Here is a 20,344-nt window from a genome sequence, read left to right on the forward strand (position 1 = left end):
TTGCCGTGAAGGACGGCAATCTCCTTGTCCTGGTAGTATGTATAAGGAAGGTGGTTTCTAGAGAAGATAAAAGAAGCTTAACGGAGACCATGACAATATCTAAGAAGTATTCGATGCTTGAGGCACGTGAACTTAAGCAGGAAGGAGATCGCCACTTCACTATTTGGCTCAAACGCTATGACGAGTTCTTGGCTGGATCGTGTAGAGCAAATGTTATCAGCAATTGATAGTAGCTGTGTCCTGGAGCAGAACGACGTGCTCAAATGAAAGGGCATTAAGGAAAAGAAAAAGCAGTTTTGTTAGCATTAAAAAAAGAATAAATACACTTGAAAAGATCATGCGTTCGTAACCTGCCGAAAAAGAAAGACAAACCACCACTATTTTGTTTTTCATATTGTTTTATAACTCTCTTCACTTTATATAACATCCTAATCGGTTCATAGTTTTAATACAATTTCACTATATTAAAACGCGTAACACATTCGATTTGAATTCTTTGCCAGTATGCGTCAGTCGCGAAGGGGAGGGTTCGTACAGGGTGTTCTCGTTGAATTAATTGTACAAAATCAGCTTTCAAAGTGATCTCACTCGTTTGAGAAAAAAATAAGTCAGATCGAAAATGAAAACCGGTTCTGTGATTACATTTCATTCCCCATTCCGACCCCAAAACGTGCGCGCGACTGCGACCTGAACCGAAACGCGATCTCCTCCGTGCGTCGAAAAGCACAAAAAGCACACCGTATAACCAAAATATCGCGGGTTTCTTCACTTTGAGATGATCACTTCAATCACGGCGGTCCGACAGATACCGGCTATGTCCTCGGGAGTTGCTCAGCCTACCCCTGCTGCTGCAATCGTCTCATTGTACCACTTATGCACCGAAATTTTTGATGGTCCTGCAGATGAGAAGAAAAGATTCCAAAAGAAAGCTACCTGCCGCAAGGAAGGAATCGAACACCACCGACTGGACCGACGACTGGTTTTATCTCGCTGTCACACGCACCCACAATGCCCTTTCGCCACTCTCTGTCGGTAATGGAACGCAAACGGTCGACGAACTGCAAATCGATTTGGAGGGCCATTTTTGCACGCGAAAAAAAACGCACAGAAAAGTTCAAAGATACCTTAACAACAAAAAAAGTTTGACGTGCTTGAGCAACCACGGTTGCAAGGTTGAGTACAGGGTCGGGGGTCGGGAAACCGACCGGTACCATCATCTTCCCCATGTGTGGCCGCGCGAATGGAATGCGTTCAAACTCCACACGCCAGCGCATAGTTGCCGTAGCTGACAGGCTAATTGATGAAGAAATTCGCCTCCCTGCCTTGTGTTTGGAGCATAAGCATAGTCAACGGTGCGCTGGAACTCTGCTCTGGTGGTGGTGGCTGGGTGCTGCTCTCCATTTGAGGGTGGGTAAGAAATTCCTTGATTAGATTTAGCAGCTGAAAGAAGAAAAGAAAAATTAGCTGAACGAACGTATCCGATAGCAGCGCACATAAATAAGCAAATACAATATTATAAAACACAAGTCACAGTGACTGACCGCACACAACAACAACTGTGCGCTACAAATTGAACCATTAATTAGTGCGCCACCGTCTGGTACAGAAATTAAAACCATGAACCGAACACATTGTAGTACAAACTGATTCCGCGCGTTTCTCGAAGGGTCCTTTCTTTCATATCATCTGTACGAAAGGTAAATGTAGGAACAATCCGGACGCGAATGATATTTAGCCGTACACACATGCGCGCTCCGGATCGAAACAGGGCGGCGGCGGCGGCGGCGGCGGACGGTTATCTGCTCTTTCTTCGATTCCCTTCTTTTTTGCCGAGGACGCACAAAAATTCGGTTCCATTCGAGCTGCGCCGGACTGTGCGCGCTCGTATTATGTGCACGTCTGCGTGAGAGACCATGGTGATGTGTAAATTAAAATGTAATCGACGAACAATTATCGTTGATTTATGCTTTTATGGAGCCCAGTAGTGCTCTCTACCTCTTTACTCTGACAAAAAAACCCTTTTTTCACTGTACTGGGAACTGGGGCTGTTCTCGTTAAAAATGTGTTAAAATTATGATTAAGGGTATAAGCCGCGAAGCAGGAATTTTCGATCACTGGCGACAAATGCGTTTGTGCGTACCTTATGGCTTTCAGTAGTACTATCATATTCATAGTAGCGGCAGTCCAACAGGGTTTAAACTCATCTAAATAAAGCACACGATGTATTCTTCTTCACATGTTTTTACAACATATGGACCGGATATGGCATATACTTAACGCATATGTACGATTTTCGTAAGTAAAAAAAATACACACCACATGGAGTTCACGCTTCAGCACTATCAACAAAGCATTCAAATGAAAGAAATTGAAAAGAAACGAACAAAAAATATGTTTAATAGGTGATGATGCCAATCCAGCTAATAAATAGGAAAAAACGATTATACAAATTCCATTGCAAAACACACGTCCTGTTTAGGAACAACGCAAAGGAATGCACACATAGCTGTGATCCATGTACCATTTGGCTTTCGACCTCAGCAATGGGCCCCTATGCTCGCATACTTCAGATAATCAGCTAACTCCTCTTTCTCTCCACTCTTCCGCATGCCGCCTAGTCTTTAAATTGGAACAAAAATCTGTGAATGAACGCACATGCAGAAAGCGAAGGGAATTACTTGTGGCCTGAAGCCCCTTCGCGCTACACATGCATACCCGCGCTGTCCAGTGTCCACTCTCCATTTACAACTTGGTTTTAACTCACGATCGGACTACGGACCCGAGTGTCACGACTTGAACCGGACTATGGACTACTTACAGATGTTGTTTCTATTTTTTGCGTCGACTTTCCCTACGGTGCCCTTTACTTCACTGCATCGACCACCACCGTAGAGTAAACATCCGGCCTCAGCCTGCCATGCGTGAACACTATCCCGCTCTAAATAAACTAAAACTGCCTTACGGCTATCGCCTTTCCTAACCATTAGACATACGGAGAAGAGGGAGGCATAATTTCTGTTTGTCTGTTTGCATGTCCCAGAGCAAGACGGACAACGGCGAAGCAACTTTCTTTTCCAATATCGCCCTGACGGGGCGCCCACTTTTAACCTCTCTTTTTCCTACCCCTTTCAATAACATTCAAGTTTCCATGCCTCTGTTGCTAGTGCCCGATACTGCAAACCACGTTACTGTAAGGATCCGGCGATCAATATAATCAACTCGAACTAGCTTCCAACTAGCACCAGCGTCGTTCGAAGACTTTTATGAATGAGTTTCTGTTATATTCCCCGCAGGTGTTATGGTGGTAATATGGAGGGACGCTAATCTTTCTTGTGCACGGTTCTCCTCCATGCAAGCGGGGATCGAAATTCCAGCAGTCAGCGCCCCTACACATTGACCTCCGTAAATCTGATGATAACGTTGATAATGATGGCGCAAACAACCATGACAAGGGATGATTTTTTTTGGGAAGGAAAGGAAGGAAATACACAAGAACACAGCTTTGTCCATCAAGAGGATTGTCGAAATCAGTGATAACCCATTCAACACAATTATCTGTCCTTCTTTTGGTAAGTTGCGCGCTTCTTACTTGGTTGATAGCCGCCGCGGCAGCTGTTGACCAATCAGCCCCTTGGTTGGTTGGTTCGTTGTGAACAGTCGAACATTTATTCCACCACTTCGTCCAAATTTCCGAATTCCCGTTAAAACGTTTGTCTGCCAGGTTACAAATCAACCAGAGCATAACGAAAGGTTGCTGAACGATAGGTGGTCCGTCTGTACTTGGGGTCTGTTCACTCATACCATTGCAATATGCCATTGTACAGACCAATGTACATCTGGAGGGGTTTCTTGGGTGGCGCCTTTCGGGTGTGTGCTCTTTGGATATAGCCTCAGGCAATTTCTGAGCTATTGGAATGTTGCACCTCTTCAAGGTACATCTTTCTCTTGCTTTGATACGTGTTCGAAAATGAATCTCGATCTCGATCTATCTTATACAATCTGCCTGTTTACCTAGTCTTACCGATTTATTCCAGAAGAAAACGTTACTCTTTTTGGTCACGTCAGTTCTTGATCTTCATTTTTCTTTGTCACGTTCAATATTTTGATTACTTGCATATCTCATAATTTCAATACTTGGACAATTTCGACGTTTAATGCTTCGTTCTACCATCATTCGGCATGAGGCAAGATTCATTTCATTTCCAACTGCATATTTTTTATTAATTTTCAAAGCTTTTGATAGTTTAAACAAAAGTCGCCTCAATTTACCAAATCCTATAGTCTCTTTCTCTCTTCTTGGCTTTTAACGACCTTACAAGGTCACGCCGGCCATTTCTGGCTTACTAGACTTATTTTTACCACGTAGCCGGATAGTCAGTTCTTGCTACGGGGGGACGGTCCGGATGAGATCTGAACCCGGTCCTGCCGTGTGGAACCTTTGCCGTTTATCACATGCACCACCGGTGCCCCAACTCTTATAGTACAGCTTCTATTCACTGTATTAACAAGTCATGCAGCAAGAAATTCAATCTAAATGTTGATAGTGAAGGAATCATTTTCTAGCATTCACCAACTAACAGTGATATATTACGAAACATCTGTAGAACATAAAGCTAATCCATCAAGAAGAAAAAACCATTCTCAGTCCGCGTACAGGCAAAACATTAAACGCTGGAAAAAAATTAATCTACAGTAGATTGAAGGTTATCGAAAAGGTTAAGAAACTCATGTACACAAACATCACACTCAAACCTCCACGATCCACGAGCTGATTAGATGGCAAAAAGATGCTGGTGAAGTCTGCGTGATCCATTCATGCCTATCCCGCCCAGTGAACACTTTTGTGGCATGAAAGAACAGCATTTGTGTGGAACAGCATTGTCCTCGTTAAACCATCATGTTCCTGTAAAGCAGAAAGAAAAAAAAACAGATAAAATATTGGTTTTTTTCTTATATTCTACTTATATTAAAGAATGGAACATTCATACAGGGCATAGTATTATTAGCGAACGATGTTCTTCTTGAACGATTATGATACGACGATCTTTAGCATTTGTGCACTCTGGGGCAACTATCGGGACCGATCTAGCATGATCTTATGCACGCTTTTTCAGCAAAAGGTAGGCAAAAAATGACAATGATGCCAACAACCGGTTGCTTACATAACTGGCTTTTTTACAAGATTAAGTGTCTTGTGCGTCCGTCTTCTGAATGATGGAATTCAATCACCGACCACTTTTCCGTAATGAGGAATAGGGGGTAGTGTACTGAGTGATGGAGACGTCACTGCCTATGACTAAGCGACATTCTGTGATCGTTCAGCAAACAAATCGCATGTGATCATCCTTACGCCAGCATACTTCGCACCACCATCTCGAAGCTTCTGATCCGTTGCGAATGGAATGCGTCATCACTGTCAAGCAATGAAGTGAAGTTTTTAAAGCAATTATTTAACATATTCGTCTGCACCTGCTTCTAACGTAAAGTGCACACATTTTTCCTTTAGCAAGGTTCATATCGCGCACCACATTCAAATGCATTAAATTAATAAACAACAAGCGTACTAGGAATTATGGCTCACTCAACGCGCGTAGGCTAAATTCAAGCACGATTTTAAAAATTAAAACACCAAATAAAATTTTCAGTGATGAAGGCCTTAAACTACCACGCGCGTGCTGCCGGTCAGATAAGTCACACGAAGTACTCTTATAGGTTTTGCCGGAATGGAGCTGAAATTTGCATAGCACTTAATACATGCGATGGCGAGAGAGAAAAAAACCCATTCCAAACCTGACCATCAACTACGTGACTGGACACCGGACTGGAGATATATCTGTAAATAAAAGCCGGCCTTTGGATTTAAAGTTTCTCAGTAAAACGACGTTGGAATGTAGTTTTCACTTCTTCCACTGCCTCGCTCTCTCTCGTCGCGTTCCGCATTCCTCTACAACCTTACATATTTATAAACCTTGGAAGGAGGTGGGATGAATTGAAACTCGTTTCATGGTGAAACGAGCTTGCGTTTTTTTTCTCCTGACGCCTTTCAAGCTCTTCTACCCAAGATCGGCACTGTTACAACTACTATCATAGACCCCACTTTTCTGGGATATACGTAGTCAAGCATACTATTGATTAACTAGGCATTGTACAAGCTAAACCCTGAGTGACGAACCCTTAGAGAACAAAACGAGTTTCTTGGAAAAGAATGATTCATATACAGTTCAGAAGAATTGGATGTTGCAACGCGTTATTACGAATACAAAATAATCTATACAAATGACGGCAACAGAATAGAAAAACTATGCACGAAATTGCCCATCGGAATTTGAACCTTAAAAACGCATTTAACACATCATTTCGGAAAATGCCACACACACTTACTTTCTGAAATTCAAGTAGGAAAATGAGCAAGTCTTGGTTCTTACTAAAAATTATCTTTGATCATTAACTTAAAAAGAAAAAAAAATCAGTTGTTTTCCATTCATTCTTCCGCTTAGATCCAACCTTTGAATGTGTTCCGTTCAACAATACATATTATGATGTACGTTAAACGTGATCGAACCAAAAACAAATATCATACTGTTCCTTCGGCAGCGCAAGTTTTGTTCGAGGCGTTCAGTGCTTTTTTAGTCCTCGACGCTCAGGCGCCATCCATCGTCGCCCCGCAACAGAGTCAAAAGTGAATAATTGCTCATTAGCTCAGTTCAATGTTTATGTTGCAGAGGGTTAAATACGTTCTTTACACCATCTCTCTCGCTGCTTGACGCGCGGACGGATGTGATCGACAATTTCAAAAAAGGTTTATTTTTATTGCTATGGATTCCACCACCAAACAAGCTTTTGCGATGACGTCTAACTCTACTCGTGTAGCTGGGGGGGCCTGTTATCGCCAGACCAGCAAAGCAACTGCAGGAATAAAACATGGTCAGTGGTTAAGGGCACACAATCGCTAAACGCAGTATGGTGGTCACACCATTCCCTTCCGATACGTAGACACATATACAACACAGCATGCAAGAAGTGAAGCGGGACACATTTGGTGCTGGCAGTCGCACCATCAAGTCCCCGGCATCCAAACATGAATGAAGCAAATTATGAATGGAACGGTTGTGGTGTGCGAGATGCCATGGCAAAAGTACATCGTATGAATGACGGCTGAAAAACTTGAATGAAATCAACGCCACACGGTTTATAAGGCGATTCGCTGTTTCTCTTTCGCTCCATCATCTCTACCATCTCATCACACCGAACGTTTTCTCGCTCTTTTAATGTTTTAGCCTTTCTATTTCTCTTTCTTCCTCTTTCTCACACTTTATTTCTCGCTCTGTTCTGTCTCGCTCTCTCTCTCCGTTTTGCTTCTCCCTCTAATCGACATCACGTCCGCAACACGTTTGTGTCGGTTAATAGATAGAGCAGTCCGTTCCCGGGGTGGACGCTTTTCATGAACGCTTCAAACCCTGAGAGAATGTTCCGATGCACATTGCAGCGACCCCACATCTCCTACTACGGCTTCCTTCAATCAAATGCACGACCGTATCATATGCATCGTGCATCATCGTTCACGTCTACTGCACACAAACCCTCGCAGACATAGGCGATCGTTGCAGTGTAGTGTTACGCTGGTCCAATAAAGAAAAAATATCTTGTGAATGTTATGCATCTAAGATCTTTGGAGCTCCTCCCGTCTTCCTACTCTTCCTTAGGATCGCTGAATGTACAGTTGGTCTTACATTGCTGATAATGAAAGTATGTAGGCTAAACTGTATTGCCTTCATAACTATCAATAGCTCTACCACATGGTATTCGTAAAGGTTCCAAAGGTTATAACTGGACCAACGGTAAAGATTATTGTGCCGCTGCATTGATGCCGCATGACAATCTCATGTAATTGATCAACTTTAAGATTCACCGGTAATGATCAAAGCATGATGCACATTGAAGACACGAAAGCTATTCAAACTGCACAAGTCCCATCTGCGCTCACACTGCTGTTTTACCACTAACTATAGGGAGATGCAGTAGCTCCTCAATAGAGCAAGTAATACAAAAAAGCAACATTTTGTACTTATCAACATTGTATATTGCATTTCGCTACAGCTGCTTTAGGGTTCCTCCTTTCGTGACAGCTTTAAACCCAAGCTAGGTAAAACTCTGGGGATTTATTAACTAATTTTTACAGTCGTGAAGTAAACTGTCGAACCATAGGAGGGGCATGACCCTGTCTGTATTCTACATTGTGGTTTCTATGTCTAAGGTGTAAGGTTACGTGTCTTACGATAAGCTATACTTTTTCTATTTTGCTGTAGCATTGTTTAAACTGAGTAACAAACATTTTGAACCATCTGAAAGACAAACATTAACTAATCTAAGTATCATGAAACATAACAACCAATCGACATCATTAGACGGAAGAGCAGGCGCCAGAGTTACGCGTGATAATAAATAGGCTTATCGCGCACGGAGGAACGACATTGTTAGAAACCCCGCACGACTTGTCAGTCGAGTGAGTGGAGCAACCATTCTACCATACACATTACGTCAATAGCATCATCCTCGACTGTTTGTCCTCGTAAAACCACCGTAAAATGTGGGCCGTGGGACAAGTGTAACCAACGCAGCTAGCAATGATTGAACACGTATCAAACGCCCTTCAACTGTTGCCACATAGTTCTGACCGAACGAAGCTACCTACTCTCGAACATCCTAAGTCGAAAAGGTGGAAATTTGGAACAGCCATCGTTTAGTGTCTTATAACTAAGCTTTAAAGTGTGACAAAGTAATGACGGTGAGGATACAAAACAATAATTTGAGTAAAAATAATGTTGCTTAACAAATTGTCTCTAACGTGAGGGCGGAACCGCGTTACAGCACTAAAACCCGCTGCTTGTGTTAGGACAAGATTACGTGGGTCTTTGCTAATGTCAGCACCAATCGCTAGAATTGAGATTTGGTAGGCTGACCACCATCAGTTAACTAAGTGATTCACTACTCTTGGCTCTTTGGGGTGAAACTACGTTTTCTACCTTCATTATACCTCTCTCTTACTCAAACCGGTGTTGCCATTTTACCCGAATCGTACCCATATTTGACTGGAGAACGATTTTGCCTGCCGTTTTGCTTTCTCGTAAAAGATAGGTGACGGTGTTCCGGTTCCATACCACCGACGCGCACCAGTCAGCGTCCACGAGTTTACCTTGCATTTTGTCTACCGAAGGCTCCCAAAAAAGGTAACGAAAGTGTTACTGGCGACATGGACGCAACGAAAGAGATCACATGCTGTACTCCTTTTTCGTTTTGCTACAGATGGCAAAAATGGGTTCCAAGCTGTTCCCGGACCCATGCAGGCGTTGGCTATATCAACTATGGTAAGATGAGAGGATGGACCAGCACACCAGTGTGGCGCCGACATTCTTCATCTTTCATCCTAATGCGGACCCGGTCAGCTTTGTCTGCGAAATGGCAGAACCGTAAAAATGTGAACAGACGGCCACTAGAGACCTCTCCAAAGCTGGAGAGATCCGTTCCTAATACCGTTCATACGGACAGCAATTACGCTGTCTGTCAATCAGTAACGCTGCTTTAAATATGCCCATCGTAACGAAACTGCATCCCAAATGGCAAACCCCAACTAACAACCCTTTTTTTAACGACAAGGTGTTGTATATGCTCTGTCATATCACTTAACCCTGCTGAGAAAAATTACGGATATGATCGTACACGACGAAGCAATAGAACGAGTTAAACACTTTTCCATGGGAACTTTTGAAACTAGTTTCTTTCATAGCGCATCTTCTGCTTAAGTATGAGAAGACATGAGAAGGAGCGATTGCCTACAACTGAATTTAAAAAAAATCCAAAGGGGTTTTTTCTTTATTTTGAACTTCACTTCAAATAATTAAGACAAAGAAAAGTTACGCATGTTTTCTAATTGATGCACATTAAAGCTCTGTTCTTTTGTGTGTTTTCATTATTCGCCAAGTGCATGTAAACCGTTTTGCTTACACACATATTGAACCATATCTAGGCCTGCATTATGAGGCATTCAATGCAAATAGGAAATGATATCCACTGCCTATGGTAAAGTGAGTACGAGTAACTGGTTGGGGTCTCACGATATCTCATTTAAAAAAGATATCATGCCTCGGAATTACATGGAATGTTGCTTCCAGTTCAAGCGAGCAGATGATCACTTATGACTTATTCCTCATCACCTTATCCTCAGGGGTTTTAAGCACTTTTTCAGCTTTATTTACATCTAGCAAGAACGACAGGTTCTGCTACTAGAGGAGTGACAAAGATGAGAGTTTTGTTACCAACCCTGTCGCGTGATCGTCGATGCTTTTCATTGCAGTATCTTAGTTTATTTATCAATTGGAATTAGTTAACTAACAACATACAATGCTACGAAACCCGTTATCACCTTGAATCTGTGCTTGAACGGTGCAATGCTTTAAATTTCAATATTGCCGATCTTCTTTTGCCGTTTTTCCCTACAGCAGATGTATACCTTTTCCGTGGTTGTCAATTTCTACCAAATTCAAAACTGAACAGCACACATGACGAATCACCCCTTTCCTCATACATTGGCGCTTCAGTTACTTGTTCCCTTCCTGTCTTTCTACGATGTATTTGCTTTTTAGCGAACTTCTGCCCAACATAACACACACACACACAACACACCTTTAGTTCGTTCGCCATTTCTCATCTTCTGGTTTAGTTTTACCCTCTTCTTCAATAGCCAACACATTCATAGGAGGTTTAAATCTTTGACGAAAATATGTGTGTGTGTGGTTCCTTTACTTCCGTTTCGTTCGCCTCTGATGTACCATTCGTGCACGAAAAATTGCATGAGAATCTAATCTTGCGACGCGGGTTTCCCGTTAATTTATTTTCTTTTTTTATAGCTGGTTTGTTTTGTTCACCATGCCACATTAATGCTCATTGTGTAATGCCCAACTGTACGTTACAATCGCGCGCTAAAGGTCAGACTTAACGAAAAAAAAACGCATTTGAAAAGGATAAGACAGCTAAGCCAACTTGCCAAACTAGTTTCTTTCCGCTTGACGGATCTCTTTTCATTTGCTGTAATTCGTTTCTTTTTCAATTCCGCTACTTTCTCTTCTTTACAATCGAATCCCGTAAGAAAAACTAGCGAGCTAGTAAAATCTTAATGCTATATACATTTTTTGCCACATTTTTGCGATGGTGATGAATTAGTCAAAAATTTGTTCACTCGGCTTTTGAAACCATTCAGCTTGCTGATGAATAATTAAAGATGAAACCATTTCGGCTAGCACATCAACTGTATAGATATATAAAATACTCGCGCGAATATTGGTTGATGGTCATGGTGATATGGGGCGATGGCGTTGATACGTCCGCCAGTATGGACGGAATATTGGGTTGAAAGCGGTTTAAAGGATAATGCGGTCTGCACCAGCCCAAGATCCCGAATAGCTAGTAGCACTTGATAAGTAAAGCATTTTCATATTTTTCGCTATTTCAAAAATAATGCAACTCCATACATTCTTTTGCAAAACGCTGTATGAACATAGGGCACGAAAATAAACTACACTAAACGTACATATATATATCGTCACTCATCGACTCTACTGAAACAAACGGAACAAACCCGTTAACCGATTCCGAGCGCAGGCACTGCTGCAAAGAGAATATCGCCACACCATTTACCGGAAGTAGGTACCCCACTCTCTACTCTTACGCATTCTAACCCAGATCGTAAGCCCTTGAGTAAGCGTGAATATATAGCATGTCGTCCACACATAACGCATGCGCCAAGTGAGCAAACAACACTGTAACACACGTATGCGGCTTGCGCAAACCGTTCCACGCGCAGTATCTCCTAGGGCAGGAATGGGCAATAAAGGGGAAATCGGAACACTATCTGCTGCGTGTCTCTTTCTACTGTGAGAGGAGGCTGTTTGTGCCGTTGGAACATCATAGACCTCAAACTAGGTCGAAATGATTCGAGATAGAGAAAAATCAGTACAATGTTTGGATCGGGGTAAAAAACGTTTTAAATAACGAAGGGAACAAATGCGACAACACGCGATAGATGATGGTGCAATCCATTAATAACTTTATTAACTGCAACAATCGCGCCACATTCCACACGTTCCATCCAATCTCCAGTGGCAGTGGCAGCCGAAGTGATATGGCGGTGTAATAGTATTGTAGCATTGGAATTTCATTTCTAATTGTAGCCAACACATCCAGTGCGCCCTTACTCCAACCTTCCACAAACTGATCATAAACACACCTGTGTATTTCGTGGAACGTACCAACGTAGACGCATGCATGCTCCGTTCAAATTGATAAATTGTAATCACTTTTGTGAAATTAATTATCACACAAAGCGCATCACAAAAAAAAGTAGTTTAAAAGCAAAAGACACAATAAAAGTAAAAGTAAGCAAACCAACAAAATTGATAACTCAAATAGATCCACATCATCAACGTTTGCAGCACATCATCCACTAAATTCTTTTGCTCTTTCCGTTAATGAAAATCATTTTCTAATACGAACTCATCGTTCAAGAACGTATAACGTAATAACAGCCAGGTCCATGATCTGAAGCCCGAAAAGTTCGTTGAACCGCTGCGGGCTTGGTTCGGATTGAGTTCATTCATAAATTTCCTTTAAACACCAACCACTGGCCTCTCTAGGCACACACGCATACCCTTTCCGTGGATCGTGCTTTAAGATCGAACGATCGCGCAGCAAGAAAGAAGCATGCCGAAGATCTACGAAAAGCGAGAAATAAAGAATCCAGAAAGAGGAGGTACGAACTGAAAATACAACGCATTCCAGACTTGTAAAGAAGACCACGTGCTAATGGTACGACTGCGAAGAAGCTGGCTATAACGAACCAGTAGACGAAAGGAAACCAAAGATATAACAGGCTCTACTGGCGAGGATCGCGAAACGAAAAGCAAAGAGTACGGGTATAAACGACAGCAAATATGTTAGCATATGACTTTTTGGGCATCGGTGATTCTTGTTAAGTTGGCCGTTCATCGCCTTTTCGAAACGCGCATTCTACCGATTCAATTTCTCTCCTTATCATACATCCTCTTCTACCTCTTTTCGCAATCATACAAACAAACGTTCACGCAACAGCAAACCGTGGGATCTGTGTGTGTGTTTTTTTTTTTCTGCACGTACCCGTTCTTTTGGAGTTTGTGTCTTTTTAAAGCGACTGTGTGTCCTTTCCAGAATTTTTAGCCCGACAACATTCTCCGACAAGCGCAAGGAATGTTGCTTCGTTGCTCTTCTCCTTTGCTACTTCCCTTCATTTGCAGGGAAATACGGCCTTCAATTTATTTTCTTTTGATACATAAACATGAAAGGAAACTTCTAATACGAAACTAAGAACTGCGAACTAGCCTATACTAAGGACTAGAATTAATTTACAAAAGATTCAACTTTTGTTAAGTGTACATTCTGGTTGTAATTTCAGATTTAATTCGATGCTTCAAATGCATCTCTAAATCGATCTTAATTTATTTCATACATGACTTTAAACATATACTCATTGTTCATCTAAAAATGATCAAAATTAGCAATAACATTGATTAAATTAACAAATTGTAGTGAGTCCATAGTTTCAAATGTCTGCGTATTTGGCTACAACTTTTCAAAAAAAAATCTTAGCCCAACCATGTAAGACACCTTCTCCCATAGTATTATAACGACAATAAAATTTGCTTGCAAAATGGCATTGTGCGACATCTGGAATAAACAATCATCAAATGCAATCTATTTGCTTGTTGTGGGATCATCAAATAACGGCGAAAGGTTCTTTTTGATAATGATCCCCATATAATCTGACTGATCATTTTGGGTACGTTTGAGATGAAACTTGAGGGAAAACGAACAGTTATTGCGAGACACACACACACACACACACACACACACACACAGAGAGAAAGAGAGAATGAGTGAAACGCATCAAGCAATCAAACGACGTAAACCGGAGTGTTGTTCCGTCCCCACTCGTTTGTACGAGATAGCGGATTCATTTCGAAATCGGTTCGTTCCCAGAAAATTGTACATTTTCTCGTGAGAACACCCCGCACCATCGCGTGGTAAAAACCGTACGGTGGTTATAAACGGGCTGCCAAACCAAAACCAGACCGCACTCGACCGTTCAACGTCGGGCGTAGCACGTCCGCTCTTCTCTCCTGTGCATGCTTTACTATCACGTCTTTTGTGCAACGCCGTCAATGCCGCCGTCTTTTCAATACCTACGGTGCCACCTTCATCCTTCCCGGTAGGACACGGATGGGACGGATCAGCAGGACGGACGTGACCATAATCCCGTGCGAGCGAGGGAAGATTCACACACTAGCAGAGTGAGCTGGAATCGACCTCCACAGTTTTGCCTGAAGTGTTGTTTCTCACAGAAACATTAGCTGTTTCGCTTTGCCTGTCCCTGGTGTGTTCTTACTGCCGCGTTTCAATGCACGGTTCACACACCCGATAGTGTGTTGTGGCTGTGGGATCGCTAAAGATCGTTGTATCTCAGGGTTTATATGTAGGATTTTTTCATCTTTCACCGCTTTACAGATCTTCCGTCTGTGTTGTGTGTGTGTGTGCGTGTGTAGCCTTGAAAATGGAAATATTCTCTGTAAACAATGAAGCGAGTTCCAAAATTCTTTAATTTGTTTCTCTTGTGTATACTACCATTTCGTAAACCAATTTTGTATGCATCGGGAATTGAAGAACGATTTTCAAAAAACCAAAAAAAAAATCTGCATATTACTCTGATCGACTTTAAGCCAATCGTAACTTCCAAATTCAACCAAAAGACGGATATATTTTACACGCATGTACGCATTCTCTTATCCTCCTACTGACTTAGTCTCGGATATAAACGCCGTAATTTGCTCACTCGTAACTGCCCTTCCATCTGACCCGTGTGTGACTGTGCTGCGCGTGGTGTGTAGTGAAGAGGAAGGTCATCGCGAGATACGGAACAGTCCCGATTAGAAAGAGTCGCCCCCGAGATTCACGTCTGGCGCCATTACCCCACGTTATATGCCTCCGGACTTTGTGTGTTGCGCGAAAAGTACCCCGTTGAAATCATCACACCACAATAATATTCTACCCACACTCTATGCTGCCTACTCTACACCGCAGAGTTAACCTACTACTACTGCTACTCACACAACCAGCGTAACATTGTTTCTCTCTGGCAAATACTTCAACAGTAGGACTTGAAAATAGCTGGCTCACGCTCCTGCGTTACTTGGCTAACGCCATAAATTCTGTTCCATCCACCGACACCAGCTTAACTTTATTTGCACATCCATCTTCCGGCATCAGCGCTCGCCTACATCATCAAACACCGATGGATCGTCATCTCATCGACAACCGGACGACACTATACTCTGTTTCGCGCAGTACTAAACAACACACCCTTGGAGAAGGCGCGAAACCCATCGAGGGTGTCGCACTCAAGACAAATATACACGGGCACACACACACACACACACGATGCACCATACGCCCCAGGCGACTCTGCCAGTCCGGTGACCTAAGTTCCTTCGGGCCATTCAGAGTGCTTATCTAACGATTTTACATGATGTGTGGCTGGCCTGTTGCTAGCCGTAGCGTAACTACAGTCAGATCTAAAAATAACAACCTCACATGCACATTCTTATCAAAGCTCGAATTGGTAGTAATTTGACAGCGATACTCCAAACGCCAGAGCAAAAGGGTGGTAACATGAAATACACACCATGAATTCCATCAGGAAATCTTAGGTACGTAGGTAAACAATAGAACCGAATGGTATATCCAATCTATTAAAGGGCTAAACCTTCTCTTGAGTGGGTATAACTAAAAATGCAACTCACGAGGAAGAACGAAGTCCCTCATCGTCTTTCCTTGATCGATTTAGTTAAATTTCCACAACCCATTCGCAGTTGATGATTAGTGTGATCGCCCCCCGCATGCCAAATACTCATAACCTTCCTCTTTTCGCCCGTTCTAGTACTTATCTCTAGAAACTATCGTGTACTTTAAAATGTGTGCGCGATACTTACATCATCGCCTCCAAGAAGTGGGACGAAACTCATTTAAATCCGTCGGGGCGTTCTTTCCTACAAAAGTTGCCTTCGTACCGGATATAGTTTGCTCGAGTTCTCCTCTCTTTTTCCAAGGGGGGTGCGCTCCCAATCGGCGAGCGAGAGAATTGATGATCCCGATGGCATCATTGGAACACAAGTATGGAGGGATGCTGCTGTGTAGATAATGGCTGCTGCGGCTGCTGCCGTTTCACAACGAGCACGATTGTTATTAACTGCAGAGCAAACCAGGACGACCTAGCGCCAGCTGGCTGTCACGTACGGCTCGTGTCGGCGGCGGCGTTGGGTTTTCCTTTTAAAAATTGCGTTCTAATGGGCCTCATTGCAATTTTTTCGTCCGGCACTCGTTCTCTATTCGATGCAAGTGCAATTAATCCATCTGAAAGAAAATAATAAAGGGTAATGATTAAATATTGTTCTACATAACTTCAAACTCGTTATTAGTAAATATTAAAGATACAGTTAAATCATTCCTATTTTTTGTGAATTTATATGTTTCCGACTCCAGTAACACCAGAAATTGGTCTTTGAATCGTCAACTGACAATCCATCACACAACACAATTCTCCAACTTTAAAGCTTCGGTACAACCAGAACCAGACGTTGCCTACTCGATTTGCGAGCTGAAATTTTGATAGATGTCCCGAACGAAAAAAAAACTCACGGTCACCAACTTTTTGTTCCCCGGAAGTGGTCTTTTGCTTTGCACACTGTATTAGCACCACATTTTGTTTGCACGATGCGCACTCAAAAATTTCCCTCAAACGATATTCTCACTACTAGAGAGGACAAGGCAGTTTCAATAGATCACAGCATTACGTACAACAATTCTACGCCTTCTGCGCAGCTACCTTTGGCTAGCAAAACACTGCGCAGTACTCGCACAGTGTATCGTACAATACTGCGGTGTGGTAACCCCCAAGTCGTCTTTTCGCATTGGGACAAGTTTTTGTTCCATGCTCTCGAGAGCAGCCTTTAAGCTTGCGACATATCACATCGAAGCAAACGGTGAGGAAACGACGAAACCCTCCTAACCTCGTGCTAATAGATATACGGGCACAAGATGGAGATGGACGCGGGAATCAACTGAACGCGGTCTAACCCCCTCTTCCCTGCAGCCTGCCAGGAGGAAGTTTACGTACGCACGACCCGTTTTTTATGTATAGAACCGTTTGGTAGTGTGGTGTAAGCCAAACACCACACACATGCCCTCTGCCGAAAAATACAGTCGTTTTGTGGTATTGCACACGAACAATGCTGGTGACGCGCGCGCGGTTCCACCTCTTCCATTTTGTTCCATCTGGTGCGGGGTGTTGCTGTCCAGAATGTCGCACTGGACGGGGATGATGACGCGAGACCGCGTTCAATCCAAGAGTCAAGCTTTCAATTAACTTCAATTAGATTCGGGCCAGTTCGTCGAAAAGTGCAGAGAGAAAAATCGAACGAATCGCCAAGTAGCTTCTGGCGGCACATTTTTAACCCGCCCCCCACACACCACCACCTTATTCGTGACGTTTCCCGTGATCGTGTGCGCAGTGGCGCACAGTAAGAAGTTTCACCATTTTCTTTTCGATCCAGTGATGTACTGCTGCACAGCAAATAACTAACAAAACACTTTGCCAAAAACGATTCCAAATTAATTTCACCGAATGGTTTCCAATGTTGCAGGTAATGTTGGGTAGCCACATTTAGCCATTTCTTTGCCTAACGAGTGAAAGGGATGGGGGAAAGCATAGATCTTGTTGCTCGTAAAATTCACAGCCTACTGTGGCACGCTCACCCGAAATTTCTAGACCAATTACACCCTCAAGACGAAAACGCAAACCGTTCGCAGATTCCGCAGGCATTCCGACGCACTAGGGGACACTGTTTCTTTTTTTTGGTTTGAAACGCACTAATACTCTGCGCATATCAGGCAGTTCATGGGGGGAAGTCCAAAGTCCAATTTTAACATACCAGTTACACACATTCTTCACCTCGCTGGTTGGTTTTGTAAATTCGTCACCATCGTACTGAAACTGTTGCAGAGTTGTTGCGCCATGGCGGCCACAAAAGAGAAGCACACCCAGTAACGGAACTAATTACAGCACTTTGCACCACACACGGCGCGGACACACCGTTTGTACGTACGTTCTCCCGTGGGCACCAACGTTTTTCAATCAGCGGATTTTGACACACTCGATTATGCGTTCAGCGAGAATATATGGTCCCTTGATCCGGTGTGTCGGTATAGTAGCTGCTATTTGCCTGCCTGGTTTTGAGGGGAATGCGAACCACCAAATCCAACAGTGAAGAGCTGCACGGAACTATGACTGCACTCGATACCTGTCTTTCTGAGAATGTTTTGTGTGTCTTCGGCGTTTCTTCGGAACTGCTCGCCTCTGCTCGACGGGCGCGTGTTTTTTTTTTTGTTGTTTCTGTTGCCCCCTTTTTTGCCCCGCGCTCATCATATGACGGGCTTTGGTGTGTTGGTTCAGCTGTGTTACTTCTCCCGCCGTTACATGTGGGCTCTCCGCAATTATTTCGCTCGCTCTCTCTCTCTCTCTCTCGTTCTCTCGTGTCACACGCGCGCACAACTCGAACGGCTCAGTGAGAGTGTGTGCGCCCGTTGGTGCGGGCATTCTCCGTGTCAAGACCGTTCAACACACAGTTGCATAGAAATATGTAATGGCAAAAGCCTGCTTTTGTATAAGTTAAATTACGCACTGTTTTCTTAATGTTATTTTAGAGGCTTTTGATAACACGGAAACTGGTTAGGGTGATATAGGAAACCACGTGAAAAGGATCGTATTATTATATAGAGTTATTGACCTTTGTTAACACTCAACAAACTGTTTGCTTAACGGATGTTAAAAAAAATTAAATTACTCATATTTTTTTACCACGAAGAAGATTGTACGAAAATGATGTGCAAGATCATTCATATTTAACATTCTTGTTGATAGTAAAAGAATTGTTTGCGTTATGTTGTTCCACACGCACATGACTGTTCACATTACCTACTTTGATGACGATCATGCATCTTCTACATGTCAAAAGTATAAGGAATATCGCCTTAAAAAAGGGGGATGTTCGATTATCAGCCATTTGGCTCATTACTGTGATCTTGCATTGAGGTCATTTGTAATTCATTTTTTTTGCATCCAAATTCCCTACCATGGTCCATGACTATCTTTCCGCTGGAAAGCTATTTGCCACGCCGCTGGAAGAGTCTTGTGGGGGTCAGGAGGGGAGGGGGCATTCCTTCTACCAGCCCTCCAGTCGCCGTTTAAAGGAATGTCGTTTCCAGTTCTCGTTTGAGGTCAACTGGCGGGTAGGCGAGCGGAAGGGCGGCCGGGTGGGCAGCTTGTTGGCGTGTATGTGTGCGTGCGCAAGTTAAACATCCGCCGCAAAACAAATCCGAGATGATGTGCGCATGGTACCCGAGGGAACCATGAATGAGTTGGCTGTTGGAAATGTTCACGGATGTTGCGATCTGCTCGATCAGCTGTCCCTCTGCTTCGCAATCGTTCGCGAAAACCTTTCACCGTCGCGTGACGTTGATGGCGGATAAAGGGGAAGGAGGGAGGAGGAAGAAGAGGGGGGGCTTTTCTTACACCTTTGTGCGAATGATTTCTGTTCCGGAATGGGGAAACATAGGAATCTACCGAAGACGATAAGCACAGCAAAAGCACTGTAAATTAATTGTACTCAAGAAAATAAAACAAACACACGCACATACATACATATATGATACACAATTTGTCTTTAAGTGGATGATGTTGAGCTTCAGCGGTACAAATCATGTCCTTCATTGCTTGCGATCCAATACCACGCAATGACCAAGCATTCCAACCATCAGCCCGGTCATGTGAACGCTACTCAAACAACTTGGCTTTGCTCGGTACATTCCAGCAGAGAGCAGCGGTCGCATCACCACCTTTAGTGGAATGTTATCTTATCGGGTCCGAATTGTTACATAACGCATGTAACGCTGGTTAGTAAGCCCTCCCGTGCATCAACCGTGCTCGTGCTTATGGGGCGGAAGACCTCGGCAATTCCCGCCGGACACATTCCAGCCGGTCGTCGCGCCGTCACAATGTAGCATCGCGCGACAAGACATTTCTAGGTCGGTGGCAGACCAACAACCACCCATCAGCGGAGTATTGCGCGTGAAAAGGTGTATTAGCATACCTATGATAATTTTCCGCCGTGTTACCCTTCACCGGTGGAAATGCCGGCATGGAACGCAA

At 43.3% G+C, this 20,344-nt stretch overlaps 1 long non-coding RNA gene across 1 annotated transcript; it reads right to left on the reverse strand.

Annotated features, from left to right (window-relative positions):
- Nucleotides 1–630: 630 nt before the first annotated feature.
- LOC125764808 (uncharacterized) lies at nucleotides 631–19,019 on the reverse strand. Its single transcript, XR_007418490.1, has 2 exons — nucleotides 16,071–19,019; nucleotides 631–4,903 (listed from the first exon to the last, which is right to left on the reverse strand). It is a non-coding gene; the product is annotated as an uncharacterized LOC125764808 (long non-coding RNA).
- Nucleotides 19,020–20,344: the final 1,325 nt, after the last annotated feature.

The sequence above is a fragment of the Anopheles funestus genome, chromosome 2RL (assembly GCF_943734845.2).
Source record: "Anopheles funestus chromosome 2RL, idAnoFuneDA-416_04, whole genome shotgun sequence".
NCBI classification, from domain to species: domain Eukaryota; kingdom Metazoa; phylum Arthropoda; class Insecta; order Diptera; family Culicidae; genus Anopheles; species Anopheles funestus.